Below are 18,169 nucleotides of genomic sequence, written 5' to 3' on the forward strand. Positions count from 1 at the left end.
GAGAGAGTTGCATCGTGTGCATACTGAATCCATGCAATTAGAGGAGATGGGCTTAGCAAACTCACAAACAGCAAAACAGAAATGAAACCCATAACCATTTAATAACCTTAGAGATTTGACTACTATTCCTCTCAATGAAGAGATGCTGGGCATGATTGGTAAATGTGACTACTTCCCCTCAGTGGGTCTCTGATCTTAACAAATGCCTATCAAAATAAGTGTATCTCTGTGTTTGCAAGTAATTTAAAGGATTTTAAAGGGACATTTTTATACGGCAATAGTTTCATCCTGTATTTTATCTTTAGGCCTTAACTCACCTTGGAAGATGTGTCGTGTGGAGGTCTGTGAAATTTTTTTGGCACAAAATGGGTAGCCTGTGTGGAAACCACTGATCTAACCCAGAAAAACCTAAGACCCCCAGTGTGTCCCTAGAGATCGGGGTGGAACTCAGGCCTCTGACTTAAAGACAAATGTTCTTTCCACCCACAACTGCACGTCAGTGAAACTTGCATTCTGAAGGACTCCCTGCACCCAGGTCATGGGGAGTCTGGGAGCTCCTAAACTGTGCCTGTATTCAGGGCTACTCTCTCAATGCAGGCAGTGCACCCCCATACACCTTTTACCCACAAATCTTTCTTTTTCAGGGTTCTACCTTCCTGTGTGAATAGTACCCCCTGGAATTTTATGGCATGGCAACACTTCCTGGTCATAACCTCCATTCTCTTTCTTGTGTAGCCCTTATGTTGGAGTCAGGATGTGAGCTGGAAGAGATCTCAAGTCAGTTTTGAGCCTTAATCTGGGCAATCAGAGGCATGTGGCAAATCTCAGAGTCTGAGCAGCTTTCAGAAGGTCACTGGGATCTGATTTCTTGCCTCCCTTCCTTCCTCAGAAATGTTAAGGCCAGATGCATCCTATGACCCAGCAGAACCTCACCCTCTGAGCCAGCTTTTGAGTTTCCTTTTCCTCTTGGGTGAGGCCATACTTCCTTGACACTTCTGGCCCCTATTCCTTGAAGAGCAGAGGACAAACATGGGGGGAAGGAGATTAGTCCCCTGACTTGGAACACAGAGTGCCGGGGGAGCAGTTGACAGCAGCTGGCAGGGCTAGCAGTATGAACAGGCAGGCCTGTGTGGGCGCCAGGACCTCTTGCTCCCTCACCCACTCACCCTCGAAACTAAGCTCTGCTCACAGTGCCACTTTCCTTCTCTCCAGCAGGTGAAAAGACCTCTTCGATGAGGGGGAAATTCAATACTGGGCTTCTAGAAGAGCAGATTCTCCAGATTCAAAGGAGGCTATGGGAATTAAGATTATCAAGTCTCCAAAGGCTTACTGACCATCTTGAAGGCCCGAAGAAGATGATATCCAAGATGGTAGAAGGTTCCTCTGGTTCCCATGGCTGGGTGGCCTGAGCTTCTGTAGGCAGAATTTAGTTAGATCCGAGGAACACTTGCCAACTCTGAGAGTTGGTAGACACCAGACCAGGCTGTGAAAGAAGACAGTGGAATCTACTCTGGAGGTCTTTAAAAATAGGATGACTTCTCTATACTTTGGAATGGTCTGGAATAACAGCCTGTGAAAACACTGAACACATAACAACCTCAAAGCTATTTACACCAAACCCTTGATTTTAAGCTGTTTTAGATTTGTTATAAGTCCCCACATTCTTCAATTGCTCACACAATATTAAACACATGTTGAAGATGCTTTGCAACAAACCCAAACACTAGAGCTCCAATGTGGAGGATGGGAATCAATATCTGGCAGGGAATCCCTGAGAGATAATTTGTATGGAAAATTACATGCACCACAGAAATGGAGGTTCAAAATTCACCCCTTAAGGACTGACAGGATTTTCCCCATTAAGTAACCTCCACCTCTATTAATTATATATGGGAGTTTGTAATCTCTGAATGCTTTTCCCAGTCTCCCTCCTCACTTCCTGACCTCCTTTCTCATCCAGTTCCCAAGGCTTCCAGAAGATTCTCTTGATGGGTCCTTAATCCCTTATTGCTGCTTCCACTGGAAACATGGAGGCAGGAGAGTGGGATGAGAGAGTCAGCCTGGGGACGCCATCAGGGGAACCCTGATCCTGAGACCCCCTTTGCTGCACACCCTGAGTCATACCCTGAGATCCTTGTCCTCTATACTAAAGTGAGGACATGGGATCTGACAAGGACAAGTGTATTGATGGGAAAATGGGATGTACTTGAGATTGGTTCTCTCCCAGGGAATTGGGAATCCTAGTCACAGATTACATACTAAGCCTTAACTCAAAAATCAAGCACATGTCAGTTTACTTTTGTAGATCTTGTTCATGTGGCAAAGACTTCACGTATAGATGCATGTATAGATGAGGCCATGTCAGTCAAGGCTTGGGAACACCGAAAAGTGTGAGTGTAACGAGGTTCAACAATGCTTGGCATACGACCTTTGATAGCATCCCCATCCCCCAAGGATATTAAAAGGTACTCTGACCCTTCTACCCCGTGGGAAGTACAAGAACATAGCTCAGTGAACAAGTAGACATTGTGTAATGTTTGATGTACATTTTGTTCAAACATCTCTTGAATTATATTTGTTCTGTTTGAGAAACAATATCATTTTTTTCAGGTATTTTTTCAGGCATTCAAAAGCTTTTGGCCTTAGAAGGTTTTCCTCTAAGATCAGTGGTTAAAATGTTCAGGACATCGAATGCTTGCTTAGAGGACGAAACTCAGAAAGATATGCATATAGCTTAGGCATATCATCTGCAAACCAAACATATTTACAAGTGTTACCTTAGAATGCATGTTTGCGGTGGTGGGAAGGCAGATGGTGAGCTGTTGAGGGAAGGAAGATCCTCAAAAGTTTCCAATGAGCAGAAATTACTTGACTCATTTTGATTGTCCTTGAGTATGAATGGAAAGTATCCAGTATTCTTTTTTTTTGTAATTACCTAAATTGTTTATTCCTCAAATTACACAAGCAATAAAAGTCACTCTTGGTATACAGTTCTATGAATTTTGACAATTGTAACCATCACCACTGTCAAAATAGGGAACAGTTCAATAATCACAACTACTCACTCATGCTACCACCTTTATAATTTAAATTTCCAATACCCTTTTTAATTTCATTTTTTATTTTTTAAAATTTACATCCAAATTAGTAGGCATATGGTGCAACAATGATTTCAGGAGTAGATTCCTTAGTTCCCCTTACCCATTTGGCCCATCCCTCCTCCCACAACCCCTCCAGCAACCCTCAGTTTGTTCTCCATATTTATGAGTCTCTTATGTTTTGTACCCGTCCCAATTTTTTTTTTATTTTTGTTTCCCTTCTCTTATGTTCATGTGTTTTGTCTCTTAAAGTCCTCATATGAGTGAAGTCATATGATTTTTGCCTTTCTCTGACTAATTTCACTTAGCATAATACCCTCCAGTTCCATTCACATAGTTGCAAATGGCACGATTTCATTCTTTTTGATTGCCGAGTAATACTCCATTGTATATATATACCACATCTTCTTTATCCATTCATCCATTGAGGGACATTTGGGCTCTTTCCATACTTTGGCTATTGTTGATAGGGCTGCTATAAATATGGGGGTGCATGTTTCCCTTCGAAACAGCACACCTGTATCCCGTGGATAAATGCCTAGTAGTGCAATTGCTGGGTCGTAGGGTAGTTCTATTTTTAGTTTTTTGAGGAACCTCCATACTGTTTTCCAGAGTGGCTGCACCAGCTTGTATTCCCACCAACAATGCAAAAGAGATCCTCATTCTCCACATCCTCGCCAATATCTGTTGTTGCCTGAGTTGTTAATATTAGCCATTCTGACAGGTAAGGTGGTATCTCATTGTGGTTTTGATTTGTATTTCTTGGATGATGAGTTTTGTTGAGCATTTTCTCATGTGTCAGTTGGCCATGTGGATGTCTTCCTTGGAGAAGTGTCTATTCATGCCTTTTGCCCATTTCTTCACTGGATTATTTGGTTTTTGGGTGTTGAGTTTGATAAGTTCTTTGTAGATTTTGGGTACTAACCCTTTATCTGATATGTCATTTGCAAATATCTTCTCCCATTCTGTCGGTTGCCTTTTAGTTTTGCTGACTGTTTCCTTAGCTGTGCAGAAGCTTTTTATTTTGATGAGGTCCCAGTAGTTCATTTTTGCTTTTGCTTCCCTTGCCTCTGGAGACATGTTGAGTAAGAAGTTGCTGCAGCCAAGATCAAAGAGGTTTTTGCCTGCTTTCTCCTCGAGGATTGTGATGGATTCCTGTCTTACATTGAGGTCTTTCATCCATTTTGAGTTCATTTTTGTGTATGGTGTAAGAAAGTGGTCCAGGTTCATTCTTCTGCATGTCGCTGTCCAGTTTTCCCAGCACCACTTGCTGAAGAGACTGTCTTTATTCCATTGGATATTCTTTCCTGCTTTGTCCAAGATTAGTTGGCCATACGTTTGTGGGTCCATTTCTGGGTTCTCTATTCCGTTCCATTGATCTGAGTGTCTGTTCTTGTGCCAGTACCGTACTGTCTTGATGATTACAGCTTTGTAGTATAGCTTGAAGTCTGGGATTGTGATGCCTCCTGCTTTGGTTTTCTTTTTCAAGATTGCTTTGGCTATTCAGGGTCTTTTCTGGTTCCATACAAATTTTAAGATTATTTTTTCTAGCTCTGTGAAGAATGCTGGTGTTATTTTGATAGGGACTGCATTGAATATGTAGATTGCTTTGGGTAGTATCGACAGTTTAACAATATTTTTTCTTCCTATCCAGGAGCATGGAATCTTTTTTCATTTCTTTGTGTCTTCTTCAATCTCTTTCATAAGCTTTCTATAGTTTTCAGTGTATAGACTTTTCACCTCTTTTGGTTGGATTTATTCCTAGGTATTTTATGGTTTTTTTGTGCAACTGTAAATGGGATAAATTCCTTGATTTCTCTTTCTGTCGCTTCATTGTTGGTATATAGGAATGCAACTGATTTCTGTGCATTGATTTTATATCCTGCAACTGTGCTGAATTCATGAATCAATTCTAGCAGTTTTTTGGTGGAATCTTTTGGGTTTTCCATATAGAGTATCATGTCATCTGTGAAGAATGAAAGTTTGACCTCCTCCTGGCTGATTTGGATGCCTTTTATTTCTTTGTGTTGTCTTATTGCAGAGGCTAAGACTTCCAATACTATGTTGAATAACAGTGGCGAGAGTGGACATCCCTGTCTTGTTCCTGACCTTAGGGGGAAAGCTCTCAGTTTTTCCCCATTGAGGATGATATTAGCATTGGGTCTTTAAAATATGGCTTTTATGATCTTGAGGTATGCTCCTTCTATCCCTACTTTCTTGAGGGTTTTTATCAAGAAAAGATGCTGTATTTTGTCAAATGCTTTCTCTGCATCTATTGAGAGGATCATATGGTTCTTGTCCTTTTATTGATGTGATGAATCACATTAATTGTTTTGCAGATATTGAACCAGCCCTGCATCCCAGGTATAAATCCCACTTGGTTGTGGTGAATAATATCTTTAAGGTATTGTTGGAGCCGATTGACTAATATCTAGTTGAGGATTTTTGCATCCATGTTCATTAGGGAAATTGGTCTATAGTTCTCCTTTTTAGTGGGGTCTTTGTCTGGTTTTGGAATCAAGGTAATGCTGGCTTCATAGAAAGAGTATGGAAGTTTTCCTTCCATTTCTATTTTTTGAAACACCTTCAATAGAATAGGTGTTAACTCTTCCTTAAATGTTTGGTAGAATTCCCCTGGAAACCATCGGCCCTGGACTCTTGTTTTTTGGCAAATTTTTTATTACTAATTCGATTTCCTTCCTGGTTATGGGTCTGTTCAAATTTTCTATTTCTTCCTGTTTCAGTTTTGGTAGTATATATGTTTCTAGGAATTTGTCCATATCTTCCAGATTGCCCTTTTTATTGGCATATAATTGTTCATAATATTCTCTTGTTATTTTTTTTATTTCTGCTGTGTTGGTTGTGATCTCTCCTCTTTCATTCTTGATTTAATTTATTTGGGTCCTTTCCTTTTTCTTTTTGATCAAACTGGCTAGTGGTTTATCAATTTTAATTCTTTCAAAGAACTGGCTTTGGGTTTCATTGATCTGTTCTGTTTTTTGGTTTCGATAGCATTAATTTCTGCTCTAATCTTTATTATTTCCTGTCTTCTGCTGGTTTGGGGTTTTATTTACTGTTCTTTTTCCAGCTCCTTAAGGTGTCAGGTTAAGTTGTGTATCTGAGATCTTTTGTCCTTCTTTAGGAAGGCCTGGATTGCTATATACTTTCCTCTTATGACTGCCTTTGCTGCATTCCAGAGGTTTTGGGTTGTGGTGTTATCATTTTCATTGACTTCATATACTTTTTAATTTCCTCTTTAACTGCTTGGTTAGCCCATTCATTCTTTAGTAGGATGTTCTTCAGTCTCCAAGTATTTGTTATCTTTCCAAATTTTTTCTTGTGGTTGATTTCGAGTTTCATAGCGTTGTGGTCTGAAAATATGCATGGTATGATCTCAATCTTTTTGTACTTACTTGAGGCTGATTTGTGCCCCAGTATATGGTCTATTCTGGAGAACATTCCATGTGCACTGGAGAAGAATGTATATTCTGCTGCTTTAGGATGAAATGTTCTGAATATATCTGTTAAGTCCATCTGGTCCAGTGTGTCATTCCAAGCCATTGTTTCCTTGTGGATTTTTTGATTAGATTATCTGTCCATTGCTGTGAGTGGGGTGTTGAAGTCTTCTACTATTACGGTATTACTATCGATGAGTTTCTTTATGTTTGTGATTAATTGATTTATATATTTGGGTGCTCGCACATTTGGCACCTAAATGTTTACAGTTGTTAGGTCTTCTTGGTGGATAGACCCCTTGATTATGATATAATGCCCTTCTGCATCTCTTGATACAGTCTTTATTTTAAAGTCTAGATTGTTTGATATAAGTATGGCTACTCCGGCTTTCTTTTGTTGACCATTAGCATGATAGATGGTTCTCCATCCCCTTATTTTCAATCTGAAGGTGTCTTAAGGTCTAAAGTGGGTCACTTGTAAACAGCATATAGATGGATCTTGTTTTCTTATCCATTCTGTCACCCTATGTCTTTTGATTGGAGCACTGAGTCCATTGATGTTTACAGTGAGTACTGAAAGGTATGAATTTATTGCCATTATGATGCTTGTAGAGTTGGAGTGTCTGGTGGCATTCTCTAGTCCTTTATAATCTTTGTTGCTTTTGGTATATATATATATATATATATATATATACATATATATATATATATATAGCGCCTGGGTGGCTCATTTGGTTGAGCATCCGATTTCAGCTCAGGTCATGATCTCACACTCTATGAGTTTGAGCCATGCATCGGGCTCTGTGCTGACAGCTCAGAGCCTGGAGCCCACTTCAGATTCTTTGTCTCCCCCTCTCTCTGCCCCTCCCCTGCTCATGCTCTGTCTCTCTCTGTCTCAAAAATAAATAAAAACATTAAAAAAAATTTTTTTTTAATTTCTTGCAGGGCTGGTTTAGTGGTCACAAACTCCTTTAATTTTTGTTTGTCTGGGAAAACTTTTTATCTTTCCTTCTAGTTTGAATGACAGCCTTGCTGGATAAAGAATTCTCGGCTGCATATTTTTCTGATTCAGCACACTGAATATATCCTGCCACTCCTTTCTGGCCTGCCAAGCTTCTGTGGATAGGTCTGCTGCAAACCTGATCTGTCTTCCCTTGTAGGTTAGGGACTTTTTTTTCCCTTGCTGGTTTCATGATTCTTTCCTTGCCTGAGTATTTTGTGAATTTGACTATGATATGCCTTGTTGATGGTCAGTTTTTGTTGAATCTAATGGGGGTCCTCTGTGCTTCCTGGATTTTGATGTCTGTCTTTCCCCAGGTTAGGAAAGTTTTCTGCTATGATTTGCTCACATAACCCTTCTACCCCTATTTCTCTCTCTTCCTCTTCTGGGACCCCTATGATTCTGATGTTGTCCCTTTTTAATGAGTCACTGATTTCTCTAATTCTTAAATCTTGGTCTTTTGCCTTAATCTCTCTCTTTTTTTCTGCTTCATTATTCTCTATACGTTTGTTGTCTATACCACTGATTCTCTGTTCTGCCCCATCCATCCTTGCTGCCACTGCATCCATCTGTGATTGCAGCTTAGTTTTGGCATTTTTAATTTCATTCTGGCTATTTTTTACTTCTTTTATCTCTGCAGAAAGGAATTCTAATCTATTTTCGACTCCAGCTAGTATTCTTTTTTTTTTCTTAACATTTATTTATTTTTGAGACAGAAAGAGACAGAATATGAATGGGGGAGGGTCAGAGAGAGAGGGAGACACAGAATCTGAAACAGGCTACAGGCTCTGAGCTGTCAGCACAGAGCCTGATGCGGGGCTTGAACTCACAGACTGCGAGATCATGACCTGAGCCGAAGTCGGACACTTAACCGACTGAGTCACCCAGGCGCCCCGTCCAGCTAGTATTCTTATTATCGTGATTCTAAATTCTGGTTCAGACATCTTGCTTGTATCTGTGTTGGTTAAATCCCTGGCTGTCGTTTCTTCGTGATTTCTTTTGGAGTGAATTCTTTGTTTTGTCATTTTGAAGGGAGAAAAAGAATTAATGAGGTAGGAAAATTAAAATTTAAAAATTAAAATTAAAAAAATATTAAAATTAAAAAATTAAACACACACAAAAACTGAATAAATGATGCTAGATTCTAGGTGTGTTTTGGTCTGGGTGTTGAAACTGGTTTGAAAGATTAGAGAAAAAAATGGGGGAGGGGAAGGGAAATCGTTTGAGAATTTGAAAAAATGAATACACTGAAGTAGACTAAAATGAGATGATGGGAGTAAGATAGAATTTGAAAAAATATACACAAAAGTCAAGAATAAAGTAGAAAAAATTAAAGAAAATTAATAAAAATTAAAAATAAATTTGAATATTTTCTTTTTCTGTATTCAAGGAAAAGAAAAGAAATGAAAAAGAGAAAAAAGATTAAAAAAATAAAGAAAAAAAAGGAAATCATTTAAACATTTGAAAAAGTGAATACACTATAGTAGACTAAAATTAAATGATGGAAATAAATAGAATTTGAAAAAATTTACATAAAAGCAAAATATATGGTAAAAAAATTAAAGAAAAATATTTTAATAGAAATTGAAAGTAAAAATGAAGTTTTTCTCTTTCTGCATTCAAGAAAAAGAAAAGAAATGAAAAAGAGACAAAAAGAAAGAAAAAAAGGGAAATCGTTTGAAAATTTGAAAAGGTGAATACACTGAAGTAGACTAAAATAAAATGATGGAAGTAAAATAGAATTTGAAAAAAATTACACAAAAGTAAAAAATATAGTAATAAAAATTACAGAAAAATATTTTTAATAAAAATCGAAAATAAAAATGAGTTTTTTCTCTTTCTGTATTCAAGAAAAAGAAGTGTAAAAGAGAAAAAAAAGAAAGAAGGAAAATTGAATAGATGGACTTGCTAACAGATGAAGTAGGACTGAAATTACTTCGTTTTCCCCTAGAAGTCAGTCTATGTAGCGCTTTATAGTCCATAAACTAAGCCGGCAGTGAGACTTGTTCTTGAAGAGCCAGGTTGGCCCAGTTGGGCAGGGCTCAGTGTAATGGCTCCGTTCTCCACTAGATGGCGCTGCTAGCCTACCGGGGTGGATTGTTGCAGAGCTCGTAGGTGCGTATCCGCATGCGCGGGAACGGTTAAAATGGCGCCACCCAGCTACCCAGTCTGTTCTCCCAGATCAGCAATCGCGGACTGGTCCTCTGTTTCCAGCTCTTGTCCACTCCCCACTTTTTCACTCTCCGTAACCAAGCCCCAGGCAGTACCTCTCTCCTGAGTTTTGTCTCAGATGCGGCTGTTTTCCCCGGCCCCTTCCGAAGGACTGCGGCTTTTACCCATTCCGCCCCTCTGCGGGAGGGTCTCACCGAGCAGTGGCCGAATGAGTAAGGGCCGAATGTCGGCCGCACCCAGGAACGATTGCTGGACCCTGCTGCTGCCAGTGCCCCGAGACTGCGGCCAGGTGCCAGCCCGCCCCAGGAAAAGTTCGCGAGACATTGTAGCAGCAGCGTTTCAGGGATTATGGAAAATCACAACACATATCTGGCACTAGGCTTCACCCTTAAGGACCTTGTTCCAGCACCAGCGAATGTGGCCGCCTTCTGGGGTCTGTCGGGACCAGGTGGCTTCAACGGTCTCTACCAAATGTCCTTCCAGCAGTGGAACCACTTTTCCCTGTGTGGCCCGAGGACCTCCTGGACCCCACGCTGTCCCTGAGGATTCACCTTTCCCACCAGAGCACCGCCAGGTATGGAGCTGCGGAGTTGCAGCCTTTGTGCTCCCCTTGTTTACAGTCTTAATGGAATTTAAACCTTCTCCTTTCTCCTTTCTCCCTTTTTGGTTTAGTCCCTGCGGCTGTTTCCAATTTTCTACTTTCTCTCCACCTGCTTTTGGGGAGGAGTACTTTTCCCGTATTCTCCCCCCAGTCTCTGACCTCTCTCTGCTCACAAAAGCACCTTCCCGCGGCTTCTTGCTCCCCAAGTTCACCTCTCCATGCCACGTACCTGCTGAATTCTGTGGTTCAGGTTGTGCAGATTGTTGTGTTAATCCTCCAGTCAGTTTTCTAGGTGTGTAGGATGGTTTAGTGTTGGTCTGGCTGTATTTCATGGATGCGAGACACACAAAAAACTTCCATGCCATTCCGCCATCTTGGCTCCTCCCCGAAAGTATCCAGTATTCTGTCTGGATTAATCCTATCCAGTAATTAAAAGGGTGCAAAATGTCCTTAGCTTTGCTTTTATTCAGTAATAGTTTCGTTCTATTTTTAGGGAACGTAAATATTCATCAATACAGGTGGGTTCTATGGCTTTGTCTATCTTGCTGTAGGCATAAAGGGTCTCTCTACCATGAAGTGTTTCAGGACCTTGTCCTGTTGTGTGAGGCTCCTTCAATTTGTGAGGAATAAAGATTCAGCTGAACAAATATTTATTGAGCACCAACTATGTCTGATAGTGTGCTAGGCTCTGGGGACTCTAGCAGTGAATAAGACACATAAGGTTCTTGCCTGCATGGAGCTTCCACTCAAGTGAGGGTTGACAGATAGTACAAAAATACAAGTGCTATGAAGAAAAGAATCTGGGGATGTGATAGAGAGGGAGAAGGGAGAAGGGGGTGAGGCTACGTCAGATTGCATGGACCAAGAAGACTTTTTTGAAGAGGTGGCATGGTAGCCGAGACTTGAGAGCTCTAGGGGAGCCAGCTGGGAGAAGGGCTGGGGCAGAATCTTTCAGGCATAGGGATCATTTGGTACAAAGCTCATATGTGACAACTCTGGCACGTTTAAGGAATACAAAGGCCAATGTGGCTGGAGTATAGGGAGTAAAGGTGAGGGCTGGGCGATGAGGTCAGACTTAAAGAAAACTAATGTGTTCACCCTTCAACCTGACTGTTGCTCTGTGTCCCAAGAATCTTGTTCCCCAAAACTGAGAATCCACTTCTTTCTGCCACATTGACTCCATCAGAACCTCATGACTCAGCTGTTGTTGTTGTTGTTGTTGTTGTTGTTGTTGTTGTTTTGCCTCTGCTTCTCTCTCTGTTTCATCTTTTCAGCTTTCTGCTTCACCATGCCTCTCTCAATTCTCAATTCATTTTGCATTACAATTTCCAAAGGGTGAGGAACTGGGCATCCTTGTAATTGTTTATGCCTTACCAATAAGAAGTGATCCTATTGGACAGAGTTTCAGCTAGGCCTTCTTATTGGCTGCTGGTCTCCCCTGGGTCTAGCTTCTCTACTCTGGGATCCTGAGTCCATTAGTTGTCGCCGGGGTCTCATGACCCAGAGCTTGGCAACTTGTTTTGAAGGAAATGACAATGACTACTTTCCTCAGGTTCAGGTTGTGTGCTGGGCCAGAATTACAAAGACTGAATTAAAGACCATTTTTACAGGAAGGATATTTATGACCACCTCCCAGGCAACAAGCCTGTGAGGGTGCTTGTTCTCTGTAAAGGGTTTAGTGCATAGCTACTCACACTGATCCTTCCCCAGGGACCACTGAGTCTGACCGTTACCATCCAAGTCTAAGCACTTCAAAGTTAGCTGTCCACAAAGCCTCTTTGAATTGTCTTTCTTCTTCTTCTGGCCAGAGATGTCACAGCTCTATCTCCCATCTCATATGCTCTCATGAAATATTCCCTTGCCATTTCTCCAATAAGTGGTAGTTTATTTCACCTCCCCTTGAATCTGGGCTAGCTGTGTGACTGGCTTTAACCAACAGAACATAGAAGTATGCTATGTAAGAGAATAGCCACTTCTATCTTCATTCACCTATTGGAATATCCCTTCTTGGAACTCAGCTGCCTCACCATGAGGAAGTCCAGTTAGCCATGTGAAGGGCCCAAGTGGAAGAGAACTGAGGTCTCCAGCAGATAGTCCCAGCTGAACTCCCGGTTGACAGCCAGCACCAACTTGCAGTCATATGAGTGAAACCTTTGAGGACCTTCCAACCATCCCAATACCTCAGGCAACACCAGCAAGACATATAAACACCTGGTCAATCCACAGAATTGTGGGAGATAATAAAATGTTTTGTTCTAAGTCCTTATGTCCTGGGGTGGTTTTGTACAGTAATAGTTAACCAAAACAGCCCCTAAATTTCCACAGCATTCAGAACCCTGGTCTAAGGGAGTTGTGAGGGGACAGCAAATGGGTTATATCCAGTTGCATTACACTCGGCTTCAGAATCAGGTATGGTGAGCTTAGACCTGAGAAAATGGAAAGCAAAATTTTAATTTTACTTGCTTATTGCTTCTCTTTGGAGAACCATTGGAAAATTCTTTTATATTCTAGTGACAAACAGCCCAGGCCACTCTAACTTGGGACTCTGTCCTGCTGGTGATGACCATTTAGGGAGAGACTGCAGGTACAGCCAGGAAAGGAAGGAAGATGGCAAGAGAGTGCTGAGTGTGATGGGGAATACTGAGTCTTACATTTTGATCCAAAAGTTCAGAATTTGATACTGACATCTTTCATGGAATTGGGGAAGCTTACATGGATGGATATGATTTTATTTTTTCAGATGCTAATTCTTCAAATGATGAAATGAGAAACTTCTTGTTCTCTTTCCTCTTCTCTCCCTCTCTCATTCTCTCTCTCTCTCTGAGACTCTCTCTTTTTTAAGAAGAAACCACAAAGATATCTAACCTTTTACTGAGCTCTGGCCTGAAATTCAGATATTTGGTCTTTACCCAAAGTCAATATTTTGGGAAAAGTTTGAACTAAGCCATTTATGCACTCCTGGGTTTCAAGCATGAAAAATCCCCATAGTTTTCCACTTAAAAAAAAAAAAAAAAAAGTCTGAAAACTATGTACTGAAAAGCTATCAAACGTTGTAGGCTGTAAACTTCAAACTTGGCAAGATGAAATGACCACCAAACAAGGAAATTCAAGTCAAGTGCGAAAAATTAGCCAAAGCTTGTAATGTGTTAAAGGCACACAGACCAAAGCATGTGCAGAGCATCGTGGGGTGAAACTCTACAACTGAGCTGTCACTGAGTAGGGGCCTCTCAACAGGGCCACTTGCTCTTGCCTGATAATTGCAGTGGTCTCAGAACTAGTCTCCTTGATTTATGTCTGTATCTTTTTAAATCACAAATCTGATCAGGTCATTTTCCTGTTTACAAACTTTTGGTGACTCCCCACTGCCCCAGGATAAATCAACACTTCTCAAGACGCCTTAAGAGATGGCAGGCCTGAGCCTGCTTCCCTCTGCGGCTACAGCTCTGGCCACACCCGAACTCACACCCTTTTCCTCAGCCATGTGGACCTCCGTGGTGTTCCAAGAACGTTTGCTGGTGTCCAACATGAGTCCTTGTACATACCGTTCCTTCTGCTGGAACGGCACCCCATCCCCGACTCATTTGTCCACCAAAAATCAGCTCAGATGTCACCTCTTCCAGGAAGTACGGGGGATGCCTCTTCTGGATTCATGAAGCATTTGGGAGTTTGTCATGCAGTGTGATAATCATTAGTTTACACATTTATATCCCCCATCAAACTGTGAACTCCCTAAGGGCAGTTACCATGCTGTATTTGACTTCTTAGTCCCTAAAACCTACATAGTGCCCAACTTATAATAGATGCTCATAAATCATTGTGAATAAAAATAAATAAATAGCCTTAAACCCCATCTACATTTTTGCATCATGGGAGAGAGCCAGAGAACTGTAGGGTAGCAGGACTTTGAGAATGAGGTCTGTAGCACTGAGACTCGGAGATCTGAAGAGAATTATACACCCATGTCATAATTTTGCCTACAATTAATAATTCCCTATGAAATTGCTTCCACACCCACTGCAACTTAACCTGGCGATATTCTTGTTTTCAGAAGTATTGCCACGAGGACCCTGTCACAGAGGTTTGGAATTTACTCATTTAATTAACAAAGATAATTTGAATTCCAAGTGTGCCAGGCCTTGCGCAAATTTAAACGTGAAGACAACATGACTTGTTTCCTTCAAGGAGTTTGTAGTGTGGTGGAGAACTGGCAAAGGGATTTGGTTTTGACTTGATGCTGTTGTTGTTAAGACTTCTGCAAGTAAAAGGTTCTTTCAGGGGAAGTCTGCCCCAATTACAGGGAGGTCAGCTGACCAATGTTAATTCTGCTCAAAAAAAAAAAAGTGTTTATTTTTTTTCCAGATAAATAAATGAAGAAAGCTCACCCCAGAGAATAAATATGGATGATACTCCCCACCGTGGGAACAAAACATTTTTTTTTAACAAATGACACATTAACAATAAGAAGATACAAGATGCAGACATGTAGAAGCAAGGAAATTCAAGCTTGTGCCGTTGACATACCTGAGTCACAAAGATGAAACAGACTTTTCTCCCTGGAGGCATAATCTATCCCTAGAATTCTTGAGAATCATGGTTCAAATTTTATATGTTGGAGATGAAGTGTCCTTGGGTGGGATGCTTAGAAAGGAAGCAGAAGATGGTAAGACCCTAGAATGGGGCCTCTGTCTCCTAGGTCAGGCTTCAAGTACACCTAACCATGTTTGAGGCATGCAGTTGATTCTGTGAAGGATACCAATATGTAGATGACACCAATCAATGATACCAAAGCCTGTGGATCACAGGAATTTACAATGGATATTGTGGCGCAGAATTTGACCTAGAGGTATTGGGAGGAGAGCAGAGAAACAAGCCTAAAGTTCTCCTCTGAATGCTGTCCATTTAGTCAACTGTCCAAATTGGAAATATCAACTCACTTCTGCTTTTCTTTCTGAAAGTTAAACTTCTGCGATCTAGAAATGTATTTAAAGGAGAACCTAAGAATGATTGTTTGCTTTTAAATAATAATAACGTTGTTAAGTATTATACATTATTGGCTCCAGTTCGTCCCCCTCTCTTTGTCTACACCACCTGCCATCTATATTTGCCATGTATATTTGTACTTCCCTGACCTTGACTTGCATTTGGGCCAATGGAATGTGCATAGACATGATGGTATGACAGATTAGAGCCTAGTTCTAAAGGAGCAGTGCTGGATTCTGTTTCTCTTGTACCTCTTCCATTTCCATGAGAAGAGTTTATACTCAGTAGTTGCTGCCTCCTAGTAACACTGAATACACATGGAACAGAATGCGCCCCAAATCAGTGAAGATTGAAGCCTGGCGGAATCTTCAGTTGAAGCAAAGCCACCCAGCTGATGCCAGCCTTGATCAGCAGACCTACAGATACACAAGCCTCAGATACACAAGCAAGAATTAATAATTGGTTAAAACACTATTTGGGTTAATTTGTTATGCAGCAATAACTGACTAAAACAAATAACATTATTAGCTCAACTTGCCCATAATTTGCCCAAGGTCACACAGCCAGTGCCCAATGAAGATGGAATTCAAATTCTGGGCTCTTAATCGCCACCTTATATAACCTTGGGAAATGAACCTAGTTAGTATTCTGGTGAGTTCTTCCCAGGCAAAGATTTTTACCCTGGAATGGAGAAGAGATGAGAAAATACATTGGTTTCTTTTTCAGATGGTTTTCAGGGAAGAGGAGAGCTATAATCATACCAGGATCATGTATTCATGGACCTCAGTCAGAGGCTCTCAGTTCTCAGAGAGAAGGACAAATATATTTTTTAAAAAATAGAAAAGTAAACAAAAGCAGAATTCAGATTAAAGAATGGCAGGTCATAAAAAAATAAGGATGGATGAAAGACTGCCTAACATTACCGCTGTTGTATTAGGATTTGCCTCTTGGTTACTAGCTTTGTGATCTCCAGGACTCAGTTTTCTCATCTGAAAAATAAGGATAATAAAAGCAACTACTTCATAGGGCTGTTGAAAGGACTGAATGAGTATATGTAATGAATATACACAAATGCCTAGGAGAGTGTCTGGCACACAGTAAGTAGTATGTATATGTTAACTGAGCGGTGCCTCCAAAATGGAGCATCATACTTAACATCTGCCTGGTATTTATGACTGCACCCCTCTGATGGTTTTGTATTATGTTAATCTAGCTACCAGAACCACATCTCCCAGAATTCCTTTCCTTATGTAGTCTGGGCGAGAATTGTCATATGAAAAATTCACATCAGATTTGGCAGCTGGAAGTGGAGCCGCAGCCACCACGATCTGAAGGTCAGGGTAGGGCACAAGGTGCTGCTGTAGCTCATCATTGATCTGCAGGCTGACTCAGCTGGTGCAGGGCAGCAGTGGCCTTGCCACCTCCCCTACTCCCTCTGGACCTCCTCCTGAAGCTTCTCCCAGTCCTGGCTGGGTATGTGCGCGGCTCCATGATGAAGGGTCCCAGCTTCCATGTAGTTGATGTTGAGGTGATGGGAGACAGATATGGCTTTCAGCTGGTTCTCATGGATTTCAGATTGTCCTTGCGGATTACTGTTTGTTCCCATAGTTTATAGTTATCCTTGCCCTTGCTCTCCTCCACTTCCTGTCCCACCTTCCTTCCTTCCAAACTATCAGACCTGCCAATCTACAATGACTTTAGGACTGACTCCCACCAAATGCAGATGTAACAGCTCTACACAGACATTTTCACCAAATCTCACCATTACTCAAGGTCTAATCCCTATTCCAAATCTGTGTTTTTCTGTATTCCTCATGAAGGTTCTGCTTTCCTGATTTAACCTTGGCTGATATACCTCCAACCTCCAGTTAACTTATGAGTTGGGAGGTAAGACCTTGGCATCACTGAAAAGTCATGGTTCTTTTCAAAAATTTCCCATTTACCATAACTCTAGGCATTTGGGCTCTCAACCACACCTCCCCTTCACCCATCACCTTCCCAGAACTTCTCTGTAGGAAGAGCAAGAGTGAATGAGTATTGGCTGCTGAAATCCTCACAGAAAAAACATTCAACTCCTGGCTTCAGAGCACTGATGGGTGGAGTTAACCACAGATTTGTCATCAGATTTCAAAATCAAAGCAGTAGGATTTCCCTAAAAATAAAAGGAAAAAAAAAAAAAAAAGAATTCTATCCACCTCAGTATTGCTATTTTCACAATTTCCCAGAACGAGTTGTACAGAGTAATACAAATGCTATGAAGATAGGTCCAAATGAAATACAGAATTCATAATAAGAGGATGTTGTTACTCAGAAACAAGCCAGCCCAATATGCTTTGGGATACTATTGCAGCAATGAAAACAAGCTCAATGTTCGTGTCAAATAAACAATCGTACTCATGGCCCTGGAAGTTTAGGAAGTGACTCATCTTGAGGAATGGGCACCGAGTAAAGGCAACCGTTTGGAGGCTGACACAAACATTCTTTTTTTTTTTTTTTTAATTTTTTTTTTTAACTTTTATTTATTTTTGAGACAGAGACAGAGCATGAACAGGGGAGGGGCAGAGAGAGAGGGAGATGCAGAATCGGAAGCAGGCTCCAGGCTCCGAGCCATCAGCCCAGAGCCCGACGCGGGGCTCGAACTCAGGGACCGCAAGATCGTGACCTGAGCTGAAGTCGGACGCCCAACCGACTGAGCCACCCAGGTGCCCCACAAATATTCTTTTTTATCGTGACTTTCCCACTGAGAGATGCTGTTCCAGCCACATGTACTGACATCTCTGCTTCTACCACATACACCATTTACCTCTTCTGCCCCATGATGCCTGTGTTTTCTGTCCTCAACCTTCCCCTGTCCTTAAAAGAA

The 18,169-nt window shown here is 41.1% G+C and overlaps 1 long non-coding RNA gene across 1 annotated transcript; it reads left to right on the forward strand.

The window, feature by feature from the left end:
• Positions 1-9,475: 9,475 nt before the first annotated feature.
• LOC123611596 lies at positions 9,476-16,331 on the forward strand. Its single transcript, XR_006718752.1, has 2 exons — positions 9,476-10,299; positions 14,686-16,331. It is a non-coding gene; the product is annotated as an uncharacterized LOC123611596 (long non-coding RNA).
• The last annotated feature ends 1,838 nt before the right edge of the window (positions 16,332-18,169 follow it).

This window comes from Leopardus geoffroyi, chromosome C2, assembly GCF_018350155.1.
Source record: "Leopardus geoffroyi isolate Oge1 chromosome C2, O.geoffroyi_Oge1_pat1.0, whole genome shotgun sequence".
NCBI classification, from domain to species: Eukaryota; Metazoa; Chordata; class Mammalia; order Carnivora; family Felidae; genus Leopardus; species Leopardus geoffroyi.